A 20289-nucleotide genomic window follows, 5' to 3' on the forward strand; every position below is an offset into this window, starting at 1 on the left:
AACGCGCGGGACTGTACGAATCACAAACGAAGCTTAAAGAGTTCGAGGGTGGAGCTGACACGTACGCAGAGAAACGGTAGAAAGCGGGCAACGGCGCCTGCACGCAGTTGTTGAAGCGTATTTATTAAAGCGCGTTCTCATCCCATCTTGACTGTAGTCGGCAGCAAGGGGACTGACATACGGTTTGCGGCGAAATTCGACGAAAACGCGCTCGTATTTGCTGTCGCCGAAGTGGACACCATATACAGCTATTCCGCCCGTACGAGTATAAACAGCGGGAATAGCGCGGCATGACACAGACACCGCAGAATTACGTTTTGCGTGGTTGCCACTCGAAGTGTCCCTAGCCAGAGAGTTTTTTTTTGTTTTTTTTTTCCCGAGCTAACAACGAAAAGTGACTCACAATATCTTCCGGGACTCGGTTGCTCGGCACCGCACTTTCCCGAGAGTGCCGACCAACGACTGGCAAGCAGGCAGTAGACGGTCCGAGCAAAAGCACGGCTGCCGACGCGAGCAGAGAAAAGACGGCAGAGGGCGAAGAACCGCCGCCGCGGCAGCAGCCAGTCCGCGCCAGGCGAGCCCACCGCGTGGCGGTTCGTCGACCCCGCCAGCAGCTGGTCACACTGCTCGCGCTCGGAACCGGCGCGACAGCGAAGGCGTTGCGCGAATACGCACCTCATGCTGAAGAAACGGGTCTGGTCCAACCGACGATCGTGGAACGGAGAAGACACGTCCCGACGGGAGACGCACACCGCGGGTGCCCTCTTCCAGTGGGGTCGCACGAAGCAGCAGCGGCGGCGGCGACAAGCTGCGGCGTGGAAAGCGCCGACGTGCGTAATCCGTGCCGACAGATCGAGCGCTGCTCCTCCTCGAAGCGGCGAACTGTCGTCGGCCCAAGAACACACAGGACGCGCAGCTAGCGCGTTCGGCGCCAGGAAGAGGACCGCGTCGGCTGCGACGCAGGCAGGCAGGCAGCGCCACGCGGCACCGACGTCGGCGGGGTAGCAGTGAGCGAGGCAGCGACGACGGCGCGATAGCGCGGCAATGCTGAGCGCTCGCTCGCTGCACACGTGGTGGCGGGGGAGGGGGTCCGGCGGCGTATCCTCGACCGGTCGAGGGTCGCGAGACCAGCTCCTCTCGCCCCGCTTTCAAGGAACGGCCGGCGGCCACGTCCTTTCTCGCGACGCGCGCCTTCAACCAGTTTCGCGTCAAGAACGAGAGCCGGCGGAGGTGGTGGTGGTGGTGCGCCCCCTCCCCTTGCCAACGAGTCGTCGCAGGGGTGCCTCCGAGGCTGGGCGGAGTGCGCGGCGGCGACAGGCACAGGGGAGGCCGTGATCCGAATCCTCGCCTCCGGGCCAGCCCTCCCCCACGCGACAATGTGTGCGAGAGAGAGAGAGGAGAAATCGGACCGAAATGCAGTCGGCTCGCGATCCTATCCGGGAGCGCAGGCTCGTTTATTCGGACTCATTTTCGAGTCAGATAGGCACCGCCGATGGGGAACGCAGATCCCGCTCGCGCGCCTAGCTGGCGCGCCAGCAACGGAGCCAGAGCTGCAAATAAATTCAGTGCCGCTTTTCTTTCATTCTCCCATCTTCCGGAGCCTAGCGGGCTGCGCGCACGCCGCTGGATGGGGCAAGCAGGAAACGGCGATCCCTCTCGACGCCACTTGATCTCTGTGATTACGCGCACCTCCTCCTCGGTGGCCGACTCCCCCTCAACGATTCATGCTCGAAACACATTGTCCATGCACCGATGCCCAGATGGGACAGCAATTAGTCGGGACACAGTTGTTCGTGCCAAAGCGCGCGCGCCGCTTCCGACGCCTTTTTCTTTCTTTATTACATCAACTCCGACGGTAAATAAAGTACAAATTATTGCTTTTCCTTTGCACAAGCACGCACAGTGGACGTTTTCTCATGCATACAACACACTCTACGCTTCAAGTCAGATGCGCTTTCGTGCTGTGCACCGACGTTCCTGGAACAGCTCCGTGCGCCTGACTCAGCGGATCAGGTAGCGCTTTCCCAAACCTTCCTCCCTCTCTTACCAATAAAAGACGCCACGCCACCTTCGTGCCATCGCCATGGCAACAACACGGTGGCGCCCGCAGTTGCCAAATCTCGCAGAAACTCTCGATTGATTTCACGAATAGCAGAAGTGAAGTGCGAAGTAGGAAGTTGAAGAAGTGAAGTGTGAAGTTTTGCGAAGTGAAGGGCTGCACCTTTCACTTCGCAAAATTCTGCTTTTATCTCTTCTTTCCTACCGCGTTCGCATCGCATGGTTCGCAAGTAGTACGCATGTTTTTCGGCCGAACGCTAGGGAACATGGAGACGGCCGCGATGGGCATTCCGAACAGCTGGGGGTCCACCAAGGCGAGTGCCTCCGCTCTTCTTCTGCCCAATGTGCAACATGCCAGCGCCCGATATCGCCCGGCGGGAAATCCTGCAGCGTCGCCAAACACCGCGTAGAGACTCGAGTCCCAGGAAGACACGACGGACAGCGCGCTCTGGAAGGCCGAAATGCTGCGAATTCTTCTTGCGGGAAACGGATACGGAGGCCGGTCCCCCCCGCCGCGGAAGGCAGAGTACAACGGGCATCCGTTCACGAGAAGACAAGCACCCACGTATCCCACCGCCGAGCAAACGGCGCTGCTCGTAACACGCGTCCGGGGCCGCAGCCCAGGAGATGAACGCTGCACAGCGTGCGTTGGTTCCTTCGGACCAGTTCGGACGCACTTTGTTTTTTTATTGCGATAGCAATTGTGTGGACACTCCGAGCGAATTTTTGCCGACATCGTGAGGTTCTGCACGTATTTAGGTGCAGGTATGCTATATGCTACGCCCTGCTATATTACATGCAGGTTATATTACAACACCATCCTATCACTAATGTTGCTCATACCAGGTCTTACCTTCCTAACAACATTATTCCCCAAAACTTTGGGAATGGCAGTCCACACATGTCATAAAACGAAACACCGACAGCACATGCCTTTAATCTTAAGTCTTCTCAGACTTTAACATTAAATGTCCGCAACAATAACCGAGTTCCAACCTTAAGGCAACGCAATTAGATTGTCACGGCTGCGCACAGGCTCCGGACTGGACCTACGACAAAGGTTTTGAACATACCCGATAAACAGAAGTGGTGGTAAATTCGCTAAGAAAGACGTTGGCTTTTATTACTTCAACTTAAGCTGCCACTGCAGTTTCGAATCCTATACTTGGTGTAACATTCTAACATATTGCTATTGCATTCAGTGCTTCGCCCGTATGACGAAACTGTTGTTTACGTAACTTGGCAGAGTGGAAAGGCACCAGAAACCAACGATTCCAAGCTAGACTATGGAGAGGCACTCACTCGCATTGCTAAATAATTTCCCTGTTCCATGGTGCTTGATGTCAACAAATGTTCGATCGTTCAGACATTTGACGAAGAGAACGCTTCGTTCTTCAACGCAAGCATCCTCTTCAACGCTGCACGCAAATTCCGGTACACGGCACGAGCAGCCCATCGCTGGAAAGTAACCACGGCGAAAAGAAACCAAGACAGAACAGACAGCAAGGAAATGACGCTAAGCACGAAACCATGCAGCAATCTTACACGCTGCTGGCCACTAGAATACCGCTCACGTTGCGCGCTTACTTCCATCGGAGAAATCTCAAACATGAAGGAAAGAAAAAAAAAAGAAACATTGCGCAGACACGCTTGAGACTTGAATCTGTTTCTGCTGAGTCCCAAGCCACGATCCGTGTATCTTATACCTACAAGGAGGGGAACAGACGGAAGCTATACCCTATCAGACCCCTTGCATGCTTTTGGACATCGGTTCAATACATTTCATAAATACATCACAAGCGACAGCCCAAAAATATTCACCCTGGATTTGAAGCCAGATGCACGGGGGCGCCATACTATTGCCCGTTGCACTGAAGTGGTGTTGCTCACTGCTGCAAACGTCAATGCTACCCTTCAGACCTAACTAAAGGAGAAAGAAACATTCCAAGCCCGCACCTTCATAAAAGAGAGAGAAAGACGGTTACCTATTAATTACGAAAATAAGATTTTTGGTAACACAGCATCAGTCATAGAATAGCAAAGCGAACAGATGTGGCTTTCGGGCGTACGCCGATGTCGTGGTCCCGACAGAGTAGTAGGAGATTTTAATGGAGAGAAAGGAGGAGAGGTCGGCCTGGAGAGCGTGTATCTAGCCTGCTACTTCTCACTGGGGAATGGGGAAGTGGGAAATACAGGGAAAGGTAGGTGGCGGATGTGGTCCCGAAAAATCGCTGCTGAAGTGCGTAGTGCCCTTCCGCATGAAGCTCGAAGCGCGCATGAGACGGCAGTTTGCAAACATCGCTACAGTTCTGAGAATGCCCTTGGTTTCTTGGGGTTGTCCGCAATGTCCGCACAGCTAATATGAGTTCCTTCTGTGGCGTACTTCACTCTACTGTACTTCTTATATTGCGTAAGCCTTAACGCCAGTGACGCTGGTATAGCACAGAAAAGGACCACGACTAAGCTGGTGCTCACTCAGTCCATCGAGAGCCCGGCTTCCCTCACGGCCGTTTAATAATGGCGTAACGTGAGCAATTTACTCCCCATAAGGCCTCACCCCCCCCCCCCACCACCACGCCATGAATATTTTCCCGCAACTAACTAAACCGGCGCGCACACAAAATATATGTGGTGCACATTACAGTAAGACACTGAATTACATCAGCTGCGGCTTCCAGTCGGTGCACACACTTTAGCCGCACAAAAAGAACCGTTCCCGGGGATCTACTCTTAAAATTGCATCCTTAGGGTCGTATCTTGCCACACAACAACAATCGTCATCTGTCTTGTTCGCATTTCCTTTACCGCAGCGAGCCCGGTACTTCCAAGTCACGAACGGCATGCGCGTTATCAGCATGACAGAGCCTTCTCGACATGAAAGTAGCGTGCGCGGCGTTTTCAAGAAAGGAAACGCAAGCAAGGCAGGTGACGATTATTGCTGTATGGCAAATATACACCCCAAAGGGCGTATACATTTGTCTAATAGTGCACACGGGCCAGACGAGTTGCAGGGGGAAATCCAGCGTAGTAATCCTGCATCCGGATGTCTTACATCAAGCAAATACCTCGTCAAACGAACACCGCTTGGGCGGCGGAGCCGGAAGCCATCGAGTCATTTTAGCTGCGAAAAGAAAGCGCTCCAAAGCGACCGTTCCCGCGAGAAAACGCAAATCGAAAGATCAACAAAGAGAAGCTTCAGCCGCAGTCCCTCGAGCAAAGCCAAACGTCGGTTTTCGCTAATGTCATGAGGAAGCATCGTTTCTACCGAAGCGGCACGAGAGAAAGGCGGGCGAGCGGGCCGGACGTTCCCGAGACCTCCACAGCCAGCCTACTCCCACAACCCCACAACCCACATTTTTATTATTATTCCTTGCCATTCTGCAGCTTCACAGACGACGGGACGGCGAGCCACCACACGACGCTGCTGTGGTTGCAGCAGCAGCGTCACCAATAGGTGAAAAAACAACAACAGGTAAAGCGAATGCGACGCAGACGAGGCAAAACAGCGTCGAAGCTGTAAACAAAGCGCAGCCACCGTACACAAACACAGAGGAAAAACGCGCGACTCACACATGCTGGCTCGCGCCCAGTGGAGCGAAAGCGAAGAGCAGAGGAAGAAACGGGGCCGATCTACTTCCTACGCCATTAGCCTGCTATTCCAGGCAAGCAGGACACGCACACGGCCTCGGAAGGCCGGACGGCAGGTAGCTGTAGAGTTACACGCACGAGGAAGTCCCGATCACAGAGCTCGATGAGGCAGCCGCCACTACCCCCACGGCTTCAACTCGCCCCCCCCCCCCCCCACCCGTGTCCATTCTTCTGCTGGCACAGCCTTACAGTTAGGGCCAGCCGTAAGAAAACAAAAACAAAAGGAGAACAAGAAAGCAAGACGCCGAAGAGGAAGGGTTGATCCGCCGTCTCCGCTGGCTGGTCAGGCCGATGCCCCGGCGAGCGGATCGACCGCCGCACCGCGAACAGTAGTTTCCGCGTTTTTGTCCACAAATTTCAAGCGCCGAAAGGTCGCACGCAACAGTCTCCTCTTCACACGTACCGAAAGTAGGCCGCGGGTGCCTCAGTTACTGCGTACTCCTAAGTTCGCCTTCACGTGGTTTGTCCCCGAGCAGGGGACGGAATCGCGGGGCAGCCTCGACAGAGCCGACAGCCGCCTTACCGATGCATCGCGGAGAAACGAAGAAAAAAGGCGGCGCAGAAAGCGGTGGCTGGCCTTCTGCGCCGCGGTGAGATCGCTGCGCGTAGCCAGCGGAAGTCCCGATGTAGGCCGGCTTTATAGCATAGCGTCTCGTGCTAAATCGCAGTCACATCCAGCGCGCGGTGCTAACGCGACGCTGTAGCGCAGTTCCACGCACGAGAGAGAGAGAGAGAGAGAGAGAGAGGAAGGAACATAAGCCTCGCGCGGCGTGCAATCGAGCTGAACGCGTCAGGTGGAGGGCGATGTGGAAGGCGAACAGCGACACGGCACCTTCTATAACCAACACCGTTCGTAATGCAGGAAGAGTGGGTTACGACAACAGCCTGAGGCCAGGCCATCCGCGGGAGCGTTCGGTGCAAGCAGCTGCACCGGGATCCAGCAGAGAGAAGCTCCACGAGAGGGGCTTCCCTTGCACCGACGAGATTTGCCAAGCGCGATTCCCCTCGCTCGCCGAAAAGCATCGGACGCAAATAGAACGCGCGCTGCAGGACCCATTTTTTTCCGCAGCGTAATTGCAGGTATTTACAAGCAGCACCACGACACGTCTATGGAGCAGCAGGCATAATAAGGAAGCCTCGGAGTCGGCGCGGGGCCGGGTCGCCTCGCGGCAGTGGACACGGTTTGTTCAATTCGCCAAGTACAACGCTATTCGCGAACGCAGCCAACGATTACAGGGACGACAAAGCGGTAGGCACCGTAGGACGAAGATCGCTCGTTCTCGACATAACGCATATCCTGGAAGTACAACCGGAGCCGAAGGGGCGTCATGCCCCGACGCGCCGCACCGCATTTGCAACAGCAACGGACGCCACACGACAGTGCCTGCACACAAGGCCGCACTAGAATGGAAAAAAAAGCACGGCGGCAGCTCTCTCGGACGCCAGGGATCGCGCTTGGCTTCGTCGCAAATCCCAGACCTCGCAGCGCGCCGAGAGTTCGTCCTTCCACAAAAGTCAAGCCGAGACGATTCCTCATTCGCCGCGAGGCACGGGGCTATCTCAACTCTCTTACGCGTCCCGGCATCTATCTCGACGTCTATATTATTGCCGAGGAATACAAATAACCAGGACGAATAAATAGCGCGCAGCGGCGCGAGCCAAGTCGCCTGATCCAATAACTCACGCGCCCTCTTCCGTGGAGTCGCGCGCACCAGTCGCACATACTTATGAGACTCCCCCTCCCCCCCTCCGCTATCTGCTGGCCGATTTGCGTTTCCTATCCGCCGCGACCAGCCAGCCAAACGAGCCGCTTGCGAGCGCCCTTGCTCGAATCCGCAAAGAAAGGGGAGCGGGGCAAGGGGGGGCCGAGAAAAGTAAACAGTACAACGGGTGGAAACGGACCTCCCGCTTACGCAAGCCAGCGAAAAGGAGCCAAGCACCAGGAGCGCGAAACGCAACAAACAGCGTTGAGACAACAAAACAGTACGGCTTTAATGCAGGGGAAATTTCCACACCTCTCCCCTCGGCGGCTCTCGCCTTCCATCGCTGGCCGGCGATACACGCTATCCTCACCGACCGGCGTGTATCGCTCACTCTATATCGCCTCGACGGTTCGTTGCCACCACTGCAGCCGCCGCCATTCCCTTAATCTCGGCGCAAATTTAGGGCCCACTATCGCGCCGCGAACTGAGGCGGGCGGCCACAATTTCCCTCTCTCTCTTTTTTTTTTCATGGATTAAAGATGGTGCCGGGCCTGACCGAAAGCACACCGGGGTTCCGTGACGCTTCCGCCAACGGCAATCGCGCTTTTCCTCAAAACTTTCGCGACACGTCTCCATCCGAGCACGCCGCACCTCGTTCCTACGCAACTGCACGGATTGAGAATGCGCCCCTCTCACGACTAATCAGCTGTTCTCGCACCTTCCATTTCGCTTGCTGTGCACCGAGAAACGAACAATGGCAGACGCGTCGGCGTTAAGGGGCGCGTTGCGTAACCGCTGGACAAAAGAATCACGCGCTTTCAGGAAGCACTTTATTAAGCCCTTGATAAGAAAGCTCTGCCGATTGGTGGCTTTGTACGTTTGGAATCCACGCTTCAGATTACGCAGAATACTGTGTGGCTGAGGGCTCGGGTTACTTCGACCAAATGGGGGCTATTCAACAACTTGTAAAAATATCGATGTGCGACCACTCAATGTACTTGATTAGTAAGTAAAATGAGAACAAGGACGTCGCCGACCATAAAAGAAACAAAAATACAGGAGAGTTGACATTTCGGTTAACTGGCAATGTTCGCTATAGAAAAGGGTAGATGTGCCTTTCAATAAATACCTCAACCAGACCGAGGAAACGGTATCCTTTCGGCATTTTTTCACAGATACCTTGATCACAGAATGAAACAGTCATAATGAAGTCACGTGCAGCTCGTGTCACAGGGCCAATAAGGGGTCCGCTATAATACGACAGGACAGATGAATAAAATGGCAAGTCAAGACAACTTACGTAAATGTTGGTTGCAACCCCGTGCTGGTGTGAAGGGGTGAGGGATCTCAGATAGGGGGGTTACCTTCGGATGTGTGCGATCAGTTTTAGAACAAGCAGAGGCCGTGAATCAAGATTGTCGGTGCGGTCAGGCTGGCCCCCAATACGGTTCTTACTCGTAAAACTTCAAGACTGAGTCTCCCACAAGACTACCCCCGCACGCCGGACTCAAGAGTGCAGAAGGCACACACTATAGATGTCCATAATCCGTATCATTTTATTTTATTTCAACTGCAGGAAGAAGGCCTCTCTCGGCGATCTCCAATTACCCCTGTTTTGCGCCAGCTAATACTAACCCAGTGCTTGCAAATTTCATCACACCACCTCTTTCTCTGCCATTCTGTAACTCAACAGAACCCCCGTTACGCTGTGCGCATTACATGGCCGGCATAACACCTATTTATTCCTCTAATCTCAACTACAATATCGGCTAGTACTCTTCGCTTTCTAAATTGCATCTGTGTCTCTTAGTTACATTTACCATTTTTCATTCCTTAACTTCTCAAGCTTCTTTGTCGGCTTCCAATGTTGTTGACGATACCTTAGTGCCGATAGAATGCAATGATTGTACCCTTTTCAAGGATAGCGGTAAGCTGCCTTGAATGCGAAAACGCCTCTAGAGAGTCGTGATTGCAGTTGCACAAAAAAGCATATTCTATCCGCCACGCGCGGCTTTATGTACAACATGCGCTTTATCGCCGTGTACATCGGAGATCAATGTTGAACAGCCTGGCAAGGGAACACGAATTCAGGATCGCCAGTCAACCTCTAGAGTCCGTAAAGGAGTACGTTTATCTATAGGTCGATTACTCACAGGGGACCCTGATCATGAGAAAGAAGCTTACAGGAGAATAAAAATGAGCTGGAGCGCATACGGCAGGCATTACAAAATCCTGACTGGGAGCTTAACACTGTCGCTGGAAAGAAAAGTGTGCAATCATTGCATTCCACCGGTGCTAATAAATGGGACACAAACTTGGAGGTTTAACGAAGAAGCTCGAGAACACGTTAAGGACTGCACAAAGACCGATGGAACAAAAAAATTTTAGGCGTACCGTTAAGAGAGAGGAAGAGAGCGGTGTGAATCGGAGAGCAAACGGGAACAGCCGATATTCTAATTGACATTAACCCCCGTATGCAGAAATGCAACTTAAGTCGAAGCACATGCTTGACTTGATTTAGATGACGCCTGGCGTTAACGTGCCCAAAGACGCTCACTGCGTTTCCTTCGGCGCGTTCCCGATAGGCGTCCCCCGGATCAAGTCAAGCATGGGCTTCAACTTAAGTTGCGTTTCTACATACGGGGATTAGAGAGCTGGACAGGCCATGTAATGCGTAGGACAGATAACCGGTGCACCATTTGAGTTACAGAATGGGTGCCAAGGGAAGGAAAGCGAAGCCGAGGACGGGGCGATGAGATGAGTAAATTTGCAGGCGCAACTTGGAATCAGATAGCACAAGACAGGGATAATTGGAGATCGCAGGGATAGGCCTTCGTCCTGCAGTGGACATAAAAATAGGCCGAAGATGCTGATGATGACATCGGAGATCATCACGTTTAGCTGAGTGACGGAAACAAGTGCTAAGGCGAGCGTGGTAATTGAATGTTTTTCGCCACCTTGCCAGCTGTGTGGATCCCAAAGTGGGAGATAAGCGGAGGCCGCCCGGTCGGCCCCACACTGAACCTGGATCGTTAACGCCGTTGCAGGCACATCAAGGTGTGAGCCGCGTACGCTACAGAAACGGCGGTCAGGCATAGCCAGCGGCCACATCAAAAAGCGTGCGCAGCGCAGAGGACTCGAGTGAGAAGAAATAATTTCTCGCACCGTCAGATCACGCCGGGAAACGGTTCTAACTCACGTTCGCCTCCTTTCCGACTCGCACACGCGGCCGGAAAGAGGAAAACCCAGCTGGCGCGCGGCGAACGTCAACGAAAAGCGCGATAAACAGCGCCAACCTTCACATTACGCGAAAGGAGGCATCACAAGGACACACGACGGGTAACGCACACACACTAAGAGAGAGGTGGAGAAACACGACGAGGGAAGGAACAAAAAAAAAAAGAAAAAGAAAAAGCAAACGCGATGAAAACGAAACTTTTTTCTTCCCCTTCTGCTCACCGCGGCTAACAGGGCGCTATGCACAACCTGTCTGCGAGAATTTGGCTGACAGGAGAAAGAACTAGAAAGCGAAAACTGCCTGTGCTCCAACAGCGCGGACCGTCTTGAGTTGACAAGACTGACAGCCGCGCAACGGACCGACTTAGGAGCCCACAGAAGCAGCAGGCTCCCTAGGACCGACGGCGGCACGCCGCGCAAATTACACGTCGGGCCCTTCTGAACCAACACTCACAAACGCACTCTCTGGCTCGTGCGGCAGGCGAGCGCGATAAAGTGCGAGACAGGGAGAAGGACCCTGTCAAGGCCCGTTGGGCATGGCTCACTGGACGCGAGCTCGCTTTAAAAGCTACACTGCGCGTAACGTGGCAAAGTACGGCTGTCACCGACTTGAAAAGCGAATCGCCATAAAAGGCTGTATGAAAACGCGTATTTGCACTTCCACGTTTAGCAGTACGTAAGAGTTCTAGCATGCCACATAATACAGAATTCCAGTCAGGTTCAACACCGGAAACATAGACGACATCACAACACATTCACGGGGCTTGTAAGACGATTAAGTGGCGCCTTTCCCTTTGAGACTGGTGGACGTTACTATGAAGGCCGGGTAATAAAACAAATAAAAAATGAAAAACAAAACCAACTTCTGGACGGCGCTGTAGCCTGGACATGGCCCTCAGTCTCCGAAGCCGAGCGCTATGTTTGCCTTGTCTCAGAACGACACGATCGCCAAGCTCGTCACACTGGAGCACAACACACGCGTCACTGTTTTGTCGAACACTCTAGCCCCGAAAAGCAGGGAACTCCATCGTATGGGCTGACGGCCTTGATGGAGCTCTTGCGTTGGCGGTAGACGGACAGCGTCTCTTCATAGGCCAAGGCCCGTTGCCCCGCCGCGTCCTCCACGCGCCGGACTCGGTCGCACAGCCACTGCGACGGCTCCGACCGATTCCGCCAGTACGGGGTCTCGTACGAGGCCGTATTTTTGCTCCAAGAGGTGCACACGCCGAGTCCACTGCAAGGCAGGTTGCCGAAAAGTAGTCGAAGACTCGCTCTCTCTCTCTCCGCCCACGTGTCGCGACGCACATGTAACAAGCGGTTGTAGAAAGCCAGCTTGCTTGAGACATGCCGAGCAGCATAGCTAGACCAACCTAAATCGCCTTGGACGGCTCCACAGTTTTATGGCATCTGAAGCGATCTGGCCAACTTCTTGTCGCCTCTCAAGCACATCACGGCCCTTCGCCGAGAGGCACCGTGTTCGATAATTCCGGAGCAGGAACGTGCACCATTTTCCGCAGGTGTGTGATCATTACGATGCGGTTGCAGCTCCATCAGCGTCGCAAAACGCACTGGGCTCAGAGCAGTTTGCCCAACTTCGTGGACAGCGCCTGCGCAGGTCCTCGCCGCAGCACAACTCCAAGGTACTTGAGTGATCTGCACGGCGTCGTCCTCCAACCGTTGTATATAACAGTGCATTCTGCTGAATGCCCGGCTAACTGGACTGCCAATCTTCTGAGTGTTGAATCGAAGGCCCCTGCTGGTATAGCAATCTAGTAACGATTTGTTCAACCACAAAGCACTAGGAATGGTTTGTTCTGTTAAATGCTTTCTTTCTTTTTTGCCGAAGGAAAACGAAAGAGCCACTATACAATGATGATGTAAGTCGCTGCCGAAGCCTTTACGCCAATAGCTCATATGCACATAGCCTGACAATGCAATAACGGTAGGCGCTGTGGTTGAATTCAATGTCGAAAGAAGGAGCCACCAGTGCTGCCGTTGACGTCGAGGTCTACGGTATTCCGTAAATAGTAATACGTTTATGGACGTGTTAAAACACTCTACTGCCGTCGATGTAATTAATCTCCTTTTGACCTCCACTATTACACCAACGTGCAAACTCGTCGCCAATTTGAGGATGGTCTTCGTACAGATGAATACGATATGAGCTAGAATGGCGGCAAAATCGTCGCACAACTGGCCACTCGAGGCACTTTGCGTGTATTTGCGGGCTTCTTTCACAATATTGTCACGAGTGGTGCTACACACCGGTAATTACAGAAGACGAGCGCACAGCAAGACAACCATTTATTGAGGCGAACTTGTGCCCCACATAACCAAAAGCAACTAGCCCAACAGCAGCAACATGTGCGAGCATGGACAGCAATCGACAAAGAACGAACATCCCCTATCTGCGGGCAGTATTTAAAGGCTGTGAAGTAACGTGCGTAGAACTATCGCGGGAGATAGCGCGAGTTGCCCTGCCTGATACGATGGGCCCATCGTAGATACGACGCTATCGCGGTAGGTTTGTGCGAGTGCTCACACGCGTTAACATCCGTCATTCGGACGTCACCGGCACAGATGCAAAGCCCGAAAGGCACGTGGCAATATGAAAAAACTTATGTAGTACGTATTGAACTAGAGAAAGTTGTATCGCGAGTTATTGATCAATTTTTTCATTGACACTTTTCTTCTAATAACATGCGAGATGTGAATTCATTAATTAAGGCTAATTATGTAATTAGGTTGAATGCAAAAAATATTCTGAGTATATCCAAGCGACGGTAAACAAAACTACCTTGGTTCTGTCCAGCTACGTGGCATTTGCATATCTTCAAATCTTGGCGCATGCCAGTCGAGACACTATATATGTAGCAAATACGTTCTCTCCGGCCGGAAAAATAACATAATCCACCATACATTAAGTATCAGGATGCCGACGGCCTGTTAGGAACGGCCTGTAGAGATGCCGACATTCATTCTGAGCCAGCTGCAACTGCGAGCATGGCGAGCTTCCCTGAAGACACCATGGAAGCCTTCAACACCCGCCGCGGTGACTCGTTTTGTAGGGACCGCGAGGTGCCGCGTCAACAACCCCTCGGCGCCGCTATGACTAAACGCGATCGGTGGGCCAACTACTGTTACTGAAATCGCCAACGCCTTCACGGGAGAGCACGTTGTTGGGCGAGTCGGTCGTGCATACATAAAGATGGGAATCGCGCTAAAAAAGACACGGACGAATAAGGACACGGACGGACGGTTCGACTGACATGGTTCGACACGGTTCGACTGAAGCAGGGGGATTTCCTGGAAGGAGATGCCTTGCGGTGCCTACTCACGGGCCTTTGAAGACGCCAGACAATGGACAGCGGCGGAGGCCACTTGTGCGAGGTCCGCTCGGGGATTAAGAGGCGTCTGCTCGGGGCAAGCCACGTCCCAGAACCCGCTCAACTCGGGTTCTGGGAACCCAAAGTGTGTACGTGTGTGCGTGAGCCCTCCTCCTCCAAAAAGGTTGGTCGACTGCGTTGACGTTGGACGCTACGAATCGGCGGTGAACTGCCGTTTTTCTCTCACCTAGGGAGAACGGAGTGCCTATAAGCGGCTGTTTGTCGGCTGCTAGGTGCTCGTGCTCGTCTGCGTTCTCGAAGTGTGATCGTAGTGTGCTCGTCAATGTACTCGTAAGATGTGTGCTGTATGCTCGTCTTGCGTGCTCCATTTGGGAGCCACGCTAGACTGTCGATGTATCTCTTGTTTAAAATGTAAATACTGTAAATAAACCCTGTACGCCAGTTGCTCCCAAGTTCCTCTCTACGACCTGCAACCCTTACAAATGGTGGCAGCGGCGAGATCATCCTCGAACTCTAATAGGCCGTAAGCCTGCAGCTTACAACACCACTGCAATAATTGACCACTTGCAGAAGTCGGAGCGCCACCTAGCATGAAAAACGGGAAGCTTGCGCCTCGCCGCTTGGTTGGAAAACATCCCGGCTCCAGCCTTGCTTTGGTACGGCGGCATCGAGTGGCGACGTTGTGTTTGCAGAGCTTCTTTCACGTTTTGTGAAAGCGTCGACGTTCTTTGATAGTTGCCATATATGACCTGCCTCAAATATGATTAAAGAGGACTTCATTCTCTTGCCGTTTTTGCAAATGGGACGGACAGCTGACTTCTCAGAGCGCTGGATAATGAGCGACAATGCGTGGGGTGTTACGATCTTCCAACCGGTGCCACCAGTGTTACGAACTTGCACCGCTGCGCCACGAATACGGCTTTGTGGTCCCGTAGCGCTCGTCACCCGTTTCGTGACAGAGCGTTGGTAGCGAAGACTCCGAGCCTGGCGTCGATGAGAATAACAAAAGGGACTTTATACATTATATACAGGTTATCATACAGGACATGAACGGGTCGGCACTGGGGCCGAGTGCTCACAACAAACGCGACTGTTCTCGCACGACGACGTCCGGCGAAAACGCGTTACACATCTCACCCCAGTCGGGAGCGACACTCTCTCCCGGTGGGGTCGGCAGATCCTGTTTTCGAGCGGCGTGTCGCTGCTTTTATAATCCCCGAGGCCCATTGTCACTCAAACGGCCCAATACAAAGTCAGCACACGACGGTCGTCCGAGGGGTCCAACCAGCGACCGCGCTGGCCACCCGGTTCAAAGTTCGCGCGCGCGGTGACCTCCAGGCAAGGGAGGTGCGGCGCCGGGCCGTCTGGCACACGCGGACACGTCTAAACACGCTGCTCGCCGAGGCTTCTCCCGCACGACGGCGCAGCATCTTGTCTTGTGAAGGGAGAATTATGGCGCTCGCAGGATAGATTCCGCCTCTTGCAGATTCGGAATCCGGGCTTGTGGTAATGGCACAACAGCATCCCCGCCCTCAGATAAGGCGCCGGGAAGACGAGCTGCCTCCACGTGGCTCGGATGCCAGGCGCGCACGTTCGTCAGGCTCGCCCAAGTTCACGTCCAGTGTCGGGACGCCAGGTAACATCACGTGCCCAGGTCCGACTCGCCAGGACAGGAGCTCTGCTCACCACGTCGTCGCCAAGGCACCTTGACCAGCTCCGCTCGGGTCGTTCCTAAGACCTTGCTTCTCGCCACTGGTCCCGCTTGGTCGTTCTGCAGCTTGCAAAACCGACCGGCAAAAGGCAACACCCAACACGAACAAGTGCCCTCTGTCTCCCGTCAAACACCAGACAAGGCCATAATTCAAATCAACCTAACTAAATTGTTTTCCCCTTTTTTCTCCCGCTGCAACAAGAGGCAGGTGTACGATCTAGCACACAAGGCTTAAACAATCAGTTTTCAAATCTTCAACACAACAAAATAGAAACAATTATTAATCAGCAATAATAATTACAAATAGAATGGTCCCCTTGAAATCGCTTTGGACCGAAAACATACTTCTGAGGAAGCAAATGAGGTCATTCATTTTTCCCGGCGATATTTTCGCGGAATCCGAAGCTGCTTATATTTGCGACCCTGCTTATCCGTGTAGCGGCGGTACAATAAGCCAGATTCCTTGCCAAATGAAACCCCCTTTTCTTTCACTCCCCGTTTGACGCTCTTCCTCAGATCGGCTAGTGAACAATCTTCCTGTTGTTCGCGAATCAGACTTTTTCTTTCAACTGCAGCCTGCTCCTGCCGGCTGGCGGAAACCGGAGCGAGTGTGGAGCCCGCGTCGCCTAATTGCGGCGTCGAGTCTATATCGCGGCTAGCACTGCACGCGTCACTCCCACTCACTTCCAGGACCCGCTCGTCTAGGCCAGCGTCCGAGCTCTGCCTCTCCCGTGACTGCTCGCCACTCAAGTTACCTTGATCAGTCCGTGTGCCGCACCGCCTTTCGCTCACCGACACTACCCTCGACAGCGGGCGCGCTTTGGATCGCGTGGGGGCCATGTACGCCACGTCGGCAAAGAATGATTTGCCCTGATCCCTCAGCAGCTGCTCCGAGCTATTTGAGAAGAGGTAGGAAAATTGCTCCGGGAGGGCGGCTGACACAGCGGCTTCGGTGTTAAATTTTCCAAACTCTCCTTCAATGATAACCGTTGCGATCGGTAAACAGACACTCTCCTTCTCGGCCACTTGCCGTATCCTAACGCACTCTCCCGTAAAATCACTCGAGGAGACGAAAGACGGGTGAACAACGTCCATAGTTGCTGCAGAGTCCCGCAGTGCTCGGCACTTCTTGCCGTTTACCTTAATTTCCTGCACATAGGGCTCCAATAGACGTATGTTTTTGTGAGTTTCCTGTATCGTTGCAAAAGCAATTCTCTCTGGGCAGCTTGCAGCGATGTGCCCTTGCTTTTTGCAATTGTAGCAGGTTAACGGTCTCCGTTTTTCAAAAGAACGCGTCATTTCGTTTCGCTGTTTCGGACCATCGTCATCATTCTGAGATGCATTCTGTCCATCCCTTACAGTTTCTTTGGGAAGGGACTCGTCGTCCCGAAACTCGCGACGCGTGATTTCCTTCCGTTCGTCGGGCTTCCCGTAAAACCCATCTCTTCTATCTGCTTTTTCTATGCGCACTGCCTTGCTGTGCAAGCTGCGGCGGGTGTAATACTCTTCCGCTAACTCTGCTGCCTTGTTTAGCTTAACCTCTTTTAGCCTATCTTGCAGCCAGAGCCGGACATCCTCATCAATGCAACGGTAGAACTGCTCCAACGCGATGCATTCGACAATTTTGTCGCGGTCGTCGTAAACCTCTTCGCCCTTCAGCCATTCCACCAAGTCGGCTTTTAGACGAAACGCGAAGTCAACATTCGACTCCTTACCCTTTTTTGCATACCGGAACCTCTGCCGGAAAGCTTCGGGCGACAATTTGTACTTCCGCAGTAGCGCTTCCTTCACATCACTGTAGCTCTCAAACGCCTCTTTCGATAAGCAAGTTATTACGTCTGATGCCTCCCCAGGAAGCAACGCTAACAGATTCTGTGCCCAGAGGGATCGCTCAATGCTATTCCGTTCGCACACGTGCTCAAATTTCACGAGGTATTTGGCCATATCCTCTCCGACGACAAAGGGTGGAAGTTGATCGCGTATTCTTGCAACATTAGAAGTGAGACTAGGCGCTGGCGAGCTATTTCGGGTCTCCAACTCTTTCATTTTAAGCTCGTGCTCCCGTCGCTCCCTCTCTCTCCTTTCCTCCTTTTCCTCCTCGCGACGTTGCTGTTCTCTCCTTTCCTGCTCGCAACGTTCCTTCTCCCTTTCCTCCCTTTCCCGACGTTCCTTGATATCCGCCCAGGCCTCTGCGGCTTCCTCCGCCGTTACGTCCCCAGTCCTCATGACCTCAAGGATCGCATTCTTTCTTTTAGTTGAGCCCAACTCAATGCCCAACTCCTCACAAATTTCGAGAAGTTCCTTCACCTTGTACTTCTCCATCGTTCACACTGTCCTCCTGCTGTTTACCCTTTTTGAATATACCTGCCGTACGCTACTACAACACTACTAGTAACACATATGCAAGTATATCACACACTGCCCTGTTTACCCCCTCAGCATCCCCTGGTTTTCAAAACGCTCTTACTACGCTTGAAACACACAAGGTTATCACAATGCAACACCAAATCCTTCCCTAAGCTACTATAACCTGTGTCAGAGAAAGTCTGGTGTTTGAGGTAAACTTCAGGCCCTCACCGCGCCGAGGTAGCTGATGCCGGTCAATCCCGTAGCTGCCATCCAGTGTTACGATCTTCCAACCGGTGCCACCAGTGTTACGAACTTGCACCGCTGCGCCACGAATACGGCTTTGTGGTCCCGTAGCGCTCGTCACCCGTTTCGTGACAGAGCGTTGGTAGCGAAGACTCCGAGCCTGGCGTCGATGAGAATAACAAAAGGGACTTTATACATTATATACAGGTTATCATACAGGACATGAACGGGTCGGCACTGGGGCCGAGTGCTCACAACAAACGCGACTGTTGTAAAGAACGGCGGGTTGCACAACAAGATTGTCACCTTGCCACCCGATTACGACAAGGGGTGCAAGACGCGCACCTCCCGCTCTCCACCTCTCCGTGCTGCAGCTGCGAGGCGTTCAAAGAAGCGACCTTTGCGCTGGAACCCGCCGCCTTCCTCCAGCCCCTTCGACATGGTGACGGGACGAATTCGGTGTGTGGACAATGATTCTAGAGTTCCCCAATGCGGAGCTGATTTGACACGCCTGAAGAAGCTACCGCGGGAACGTCTTGTTTTTGTGCTTCTCACGGTTTGGAGTGGCTCGGAACAATGAGCGACGCGCGATCGACAACGTCGATTTTCCGGAACGGCACCACCTTCAACGCCGTCGCTTGGGCTTCGGAATGTGTGTGCCTTTGTGTCTGTAAACTGGTCTTCAGAGCAGCTGCGAGTTGGTGGTGTGTAAACGAACAGCCGCCGCGTCGTAGGACCAGCGGATCGAGTGTATAAAAACTGTGGTTGTGCGATTGTTGGACGCACTTCTCTTGAGCAGTCATGTTAGACTGGTTCACTTCTCTCATGCAGTCCTGTTGGACTAATACTCTTTTTCTCAAGCAGTCATGTTAGACTGAGTTAATTTCTGTAAATAAACCCCTTTTTCCTCGTTCTCGATGAGAAGCAGTTCTTCACTTCATCAACGATCTCAGCGTAAATAAGTTGGACGACGGCATGGGCCAGCTACCTTCGAATTCATGCCGTACTCCAATCTTGGCAAAGGACCACGGACGAAGGGATTGAGCCCCCAATCCTGGCAACTGGCTGACAGCGGTAGGATGGACTTTGCGACATGGTGCTGTATCTGCGGTGAGTGCTTGGTTTTTGCTTTGACTTTCTAGGCTTCATTTTGTGGTTGTTCTGTTTAGAACAGTAGGGAAGCTAGATTGTTGTGTGTTAGCTAGGTTGTGTTTTACTAGCTAGATTTAGAGAGCAGAATCAAGGCAGTAAAGCAGCAGTCATGGAATTAAGGACACTGCTGAGAGACGAGTTGTTGATTGTTGGTGAGGAACTGGGCCTAGATGTACGTAAGGAAATGCTAAAATCAGAATTATTGCATATCATTTCCGAACAGGCCAGTGAGGAAGAAGTTCAACTGGGGTTTGAACTTCTGAAAAAGAGAGAAGAACGAGAGAGAAAAGAAAGGGAGGAACGCGATAAAGATCGCGAGTTAAGAAAAATGCAACTTGAACTTGAAAGCAAACGTTTGGAGTTGTCTCAAGGAAGTGAAGGCGCTCTAGGACGATCAAGTGAGGCAGAATCATACCGCATGGACAGGCTATTAAAGCCATTTGAGGTCGGGACCGACATAGGCTTGTTCCTAAGCAATTTTGAAAGGACTTGCGAGAAGATGAACTTCGGCCCGAGTACATGGCCACAGCGGTTGCTGTCTATGTTGCCGTGTGAGGCGGCGGAAGTAATCGCCAGACTGAGTGTGCAGGATGCATATGATTATGCAAAAGTTAAGGCTAGTCTCCTGAAGAAATACCGCCTTTCAGCCGAAGCTTTTCGGCAAAGGTTTAGGAGCACAGGCAAGAAAGATAGCGAGGGCTATCCGGAGTTTGCATATAGCTTAAAGGCCAACCTAGTCGAGTGGCTTAAAAGCGCGGAAGCATACGACAGCAGAGACATGATCATTGAATGCATGTGTCTAGAGCAGTTTTACAAAACCATCCCCCAAGCTGTGAAACTG

At 52.8% G+C, this 20289-nt stretch overlaps 1 protein-coding gene across 6 annotated transcripts in view; it reads right to left on the reverse strand.

Annotated features, from left to right (window-relative positions):
• The window catches only part of LOC135896089 (A-kinase anchor protein 1, mitochondrial-like), a 130512-nt gene that overhangs the window by 65802 nt on the left and 44421 nt on the right, over positions 1-20289 (reverse strand). The window contains exon 1 of one of the 6 annotated variants that reach the window (XM_065424422.2): positions 676-1025. The exons of 4 other annotated variants lie outside the window; for them this stretch is intronic. The gene's annotated coding sequence lies outside the window, so the exon portion shown is untranslated. Of the gene's footprint in view, positions 1-675; positions 1026-20289 lie in introns of those variants that run through there. One more of the 6 variants, XM_065424426.2, reaches the window with a different exon arrangement.

This window comes from Dermacentor albipictus, chromosome 2 (genome assembly GCF_038994185.2).
Source record: "Dermacentor albipictus isolate Rhodes 1998 colony chromosome 2, USDA_Dalb.pri_finalv2, whole genome shotgun sequence".
Lineage (NCBI taxonomy): Eukaryota > Metazoa > Arthropoda > Arachnida > Ixodida > Ixodidae > Dermacentor > Dermacentor albipictus.